A 5,598-nucleotide genomic window follows, 5' to 3' on the forward strand; every position below is an offset into this window, starting at 1 on the left:
AATCTCTTCCCAAGAAACTGACTTAATTGAAACAGAGTGTGGGGAACTGAACCCAAGGGAATTTTCAAAACAATGGAAAGTATGATGAAAAGTAATTAAAAGGAAACTGGTAGATTACTTAGAAATATAAGGTGTACTATTATTTGACTAATTTTCCAGAAAAATAAAATTAAAAAATCAGGGAAAGAGACCAAAACAATTTTGAATGAAGACCTTAAAAACTGTCCTTGTAAAGGAGCATGAATTTCATTGGATCACTCTGTAAGAAATGTATGCCTCAGGTCATTGTTAATGATGGAGAAATAAGCCAGGAATTAGTGGAGCTTAACAGCTAGATGTTATTACAACAAACAAACAAAAATCATCATCCCAGGATGACAGTGCTCATGAAGACTTCACCTTCATGTGGCAATAACAGCAGCTCACATTATGGGGGTGAAACAAACTTTGCTAAATAATCTTGCTAATCACTAAAAAAAAGTAAGGAACAAATAGCAAAAACAGAGTAGAAAGGGGAATATCCAAAGTTTCTACAACATTAAATATAAGTTGATAAAATTTCTACAGTAGAACATTGACACAATCGCTACCTTTTTTCATATCCAGTCCCCCCAAAATATATATCAAATGTACACACACACACATATACATTTATAAATATATATGTGCTAAGTTGCTTCAATCAGTGTGCCCAACTCTGTGTGACCCCATGGACTGTAGCCCACCAGGCTTCTCTGTCCATGGGATTCTCCAGGCAAAAATAATGGAGAGGGTTGCCATGCCCTTCTCCAGGGGATCTTCCCAACCCAGGGACTGAATTCGCAACTCTTATGTCTCCTGCATTGGCAGGAGGGTTCATTACCACCTGGGAAGTTTATATATATATACATACACACACACACATACACATTTGATATATATATTTGGGGGGACTGGATATTAAAAAATGTAGAAACTGTGTCAATGTTATACTAGAGCAATTTTATCAATATGAGATGTATATAGATAGGTACACATGTAGTTATAGGTATATCATGCAAATAAATAGGAAGTTCTGACATGTACACAGAAAAAAGCAACTAAACAATGGAAAAATAGATACTCTGTGAGATCAACCAGATGTCAGCTGTAACAGACAAAAATTTCAATATGGCCATTATAAATATATCTCACAAACTAAAAAGAATGATGCTAAAAGAAGTAAAAAAGATGTGATGATAATATTGCAGCAAAGGAAAATATTAATACAGAAATAGAAATAATGTGGGCTTCCCTGGTAGCTCAGCTGGTAAAGAATCCGCCTGCAACGCAGAAGACCATGGTTTGATTCCTGGGTTGCGAAGATGACCTGGAGAAGTGATAGGCTACCCATTCCAATATCTTGGGCTTCCCGGGTGGCTCAGACAGTAAAAGAATCTGTATGCAATGCAGGAGACCTGGGTTCGATCCCCGGGTTAGTAAGATCCCCTGAAGGAGGGCATGGCAACCCAGTTAGGTATTCTTGCCTGGAGAATGCCCATGGATAGAAGTGTCTGGAGGGCTATAGTCCATGGGATCGAAAAGAGTAGGGCACAACTGGGAGACTAAGCACAGCACAGCACAGAAATAATGTAAAAACTATAGCAATTTGGAGCTGAAAAATACAACCAGAAGAAACATTCCTTAGAGGGATCTACTAGAAGATTTCAATTGGCAGAAGAAAGAATTAGTGAACTTGAAAATAAATCAATAGAGCTTATGAAATCTAAGTAATAGAAAAAAATGAAAAATAAAAAGGTGCAGAGAAATGTGGAAAATCAGTAGGCTCACCAATGTATGCAAAACAATTAGCAATGTTACAATAAGTACAGACCTACTTAAATATAAATAGACTAAATGCACCAATCAAAAGACACAAGGTAGCTGAATGGCCAGAAAAAGAAGACCTATCTAAATACTGCCTACACATGACTCACATGATTTAAAGACACAAATAAAAAGTGTGAGAATGATGGGATGGAAAAATACATTCCAGGGAAATGGAAAATTGGGTAGCAATACTCATATCAAACAAAACAGACTTTCTTTAAAACAAAGACTGTAACAAAAATGAATAGAAAATGAGGGGAAAAATATTTAAAGAAATAATAATTGAAATGTCTAAACCTGATGAAAAATTTTAATCCACACGTCCATGAAGCTTAAAGAACTCTAAGTAGGATAAACACAAAGATACAGAGAAACATCACAGTAAGATGATAAATAGGAAATATAAGGCTTCAAAGCACTGTAAACTAAATTGACCTAACAGAGCTCTATAGAACACTTAAAACAGTAGAATATATACTCTTTTCAAGTGCACAAAGAGAATTCTCCAGGATAGGCCACAGAACAAAGTTCAATATATTTAATAGAACTGAAAGACTATAAATGTCTGTGAGGGCCTGGCTCAGCCCAAGGTGGCTCCGAGTCAGCCAGTCACGTCAGTCAGTCATCTCTCGGCTGCCCCGGAAACCCCGCGGGGGCTGAGGGGCATGGGGCATCGCGAAACCCTGGTGGTGGCGGCAGTGGCGGTGGGGGAAGCAGAAACCGCCTGGGATGTTCAGTCATGACACGAGTGTTCACGGAGCAGATCCAGACGGCTGCGTCCCGTTACCTCAAACGTCGGCAGCCAAGGATGTGCCCTGCCGGCTGAAGCAGGGCCTGCGCCGGTTGCAGAACGCCCAGGAGATGGCAGCCAGCCTCGCAGCCCAATCAGAATCTGGCTGTGACTTCACAATGTCTGTAGCCTCTTGCCAGGGAGAGACCCAGCAATAGGAAGTACAGTTACGAAGGCTGTGGAATTTTCTCACCGACTCTGACTCCCAGCACAGCCGTGAAGTGAGGAAGCCGGTGCCGATGACGTCATCGAGCAGCTGCGGACCACGCGGACCAGGCAGGATATCCTGTTTACGCGTAACTTCCGGCTACGTGCCTTCCTCGACGACAAGTACGTGATCCTCGACGACAAGTACGTGATCCGTCGACCGGAAGACAAGGTGCAACTCTTTTCGCAGCTTCCTCCAGAGGAACGACACCACGCCTGACAGAGTCCACGCCTGGCAGAGTCCTCGCCTGACGTGTCATACCTGGACGTGCGGCCCGCCGAGAGGATGGACTATCAACTCTGTGCCAGCGGTGTCTCCTCCGGTGGCGAGGGCAGCAGCCTAGAGCCCCCTGACATGCCGAGATCCGTTCTGCAGAACGAGGAGGCGCTGGAGGCCTTGCAGGAAAGCATCAAGCGCGTTCGGGATGGCCCCCCGTCCCTCACCACCATCTGCCTCTACGCTTTCTACAACACGGAGCAGCTGCTGAACGCGGCGGAGGTCTCCCCGGACAGGAGGCTGCTTGCCGCGGGATTCGACAACTCCTGTATAAAAGTGTGGAGTCCGCGTTCCAAGAAGTTAAACTCCGAACCACGTCAAGTCGACGTGTCTCACATCCACTTGGCTCGTGATGTCCCGGAGGAGGACGAGGATGACAGCGCAGGTCTGGAGATGAAAGTCCTGCGGGGACACTGCGGGCCAGTGTACGGCACCAGGTTCCTCCCGGACAGCTCTGCGCTGCTCTCCTGCTCTGAAGACACGTCCATCAGGTACTGGGACCTGGGCAGCTTCACCAATACCGTGCGGTACCAGGGCCACGCCTACCCCGTGTGGGACCTGGACATCAGCCCGCACAGCCTGTACTTCGCCAGCGGGTGCCACGACCGCACGGCCCGCCTCTGGTCATTTGATCAGGCGTATCCGCTGAGAATCTACGCCGGGCACGTGGCGGACGTGGACTGCGTCAGGTTCCACCCCAATTCAAACTACTTAGCCACGGGCTCGACAGACAAAACGGTGCGGCTGTGGAGCACCCAGCAGGGGAACTTGGTGAGGCTCTTCACCGGCCACCATGGCCCCGTGCGCTCCCTGGCCTTTTCCCCCAACGGTAAGTACCTGGTGTCCGGGGGGGAGGACCAGCGGCTGAAGCTGTGGGACCTGGCGTCCGGGACCCTCTACAAAGAGCTGCAGGGCCACACGGACAGCATCACCAGCCTCACCTTCAGCCCGGACAGCAGCCTGATCGCGTCAGCATCCATGGACAACTCAGTGCGTGTCTGGGACATCAAGGGCACGCACAGCTGCACGCCTGCAGACGGCTCATCCAGAGAGCTCCTGGGCGTCTTCACCCGCCAGATGAGCAAAGTGCTGAGCGTGCAGTTCATGGCCTGCAACCTCCTGCTGGTGACCGGAATCACACAAGAAAATGAGGAACCTTGATTTGTATATTTGATGTCATGGGCTGGTGCGTGCAAAGGGCACAAGACTGCAAGTCTTAGGACAGACGGAAAGAATCACTGCCTGACCGTGAAAGACCCACAGATCTCCTGAGCCCACCACCCTCTTCTCAGTCCTTCCCCAGTGTGGAAGGACAGGGGGAGGAAGGGTGGTGATGGGAATGAACATGAAATCTGGAATCACAGAGTTACCGCTGTGTCCTCCTGTGGCTCTTTCCAGTCTCTGGCACCAAGGCGGCCTTGCTTCACTGGGGCTGCACTAGGCAGGAGGATGTTTCCTGGGCGCCCTCCGTAGGAGCAGTGCTGCAGGGTCACTGAGTGGAAGGGACTCTTATTAGGGTAAGAATGAGGGGGTGGGAATTAGGAAATGGGTAGAGTCGTGCTGGCAAATGTCTTTCCTTTTGTGTGATTGCAGAGAACTGGGATTTTTTATTGTTGAGAAGAAGAAACCTAGCACTGGCAGTGAGTCTTCTCTGCTCTCATCTTTCAGGTTTTTCTCCTGGCACTGGCTGTGACACTTGGAATTTTGAGGTTCAGGGGATTCAGAGAACTTGGTTGCACAGTCTGTTGGGAGAAAGGAGAAACTTCTGGGTGACAGACGGATCATTCCAGCTGGCGTTTCTGGAAATGGATATGTGGATTTCACGGAGGAAGTCTTGGGCTCGATTATTTTGGGGATTGCACCTCTATTAACAGTTCTGTCCCCTGAAAGGGCAGATTGTGGTAAAGAAATGAAAGTAATTGGAAGTGAAAAGTGGTAAGATAGAAAGTGTTGAATTTCCAGATGATTCTGAGGTGTGGCTTTTCCAATGTCTTTTTCTCCTGAGATGGTCCCTTCTACCACCTGCTTTGCAATAGCAGTTTAATGAACAGTCTGTGAAACATATCTTAAGTGTGAACACCCGCATCAAAAACTGCACTCTGAAGATGAAGCAACTTCTGATTTGTTGGATTAAATAATTCTGTTTCCTGAAGAGAGTTTTTTGTATTTTGTTTTCTATTAATATGTATTTAGTTCCAAAAAAATAAATGTTTATGACCTTATAACCAAAGTGGAATTAAATTTAAGTCAATAATAGAAAGAAGTGGAGGAAACTCATAAATGTGAAAATTAAAACAGCACACTCCTAAATAACTAACATGCCAAAAAAGAAACGAGAAACTAAATTACTTTTAATGAAATTAAAGACACAACATGCCAAAACTTATGAGTTTCAGTAAAAATAATGCTTAAGGGATTTTTATAGCTAGAAAGGTCTACATTAAGAGATCAATAACCCTTCAACTTAAGAAATTAA

The 5,598-nt window shown here is 45.7% G+C and overlaps 1 pseudogene; it reads left to right on the plus strand.

The window, feature by feature from the left end:
* The first annotated feature begins 2,587 nt into the window (after positions 1–2,587).
* On the plus strand, positions 2,588–5,257 carry LOC122706834 (annotated as a pseudogene).
* Positions 5,258–5,598: the final 341 nt, after the last annotated feature.

The sequence above is a fragment of the Cervus elaphus genome, chromosome 13 (genome assembly GCF_910594005.1).
Source record: "Cervus elaphus chromosome 13, mCerEla1.1, whole genome shotgun sequence".
Classification (NCBI taxonomy): domain Eukaryota; kingdom Metazoa; phylum Chordata; class Mammalia; order Artiodactyla; family Cervidae; genus Cervus; species Cervus elaphus.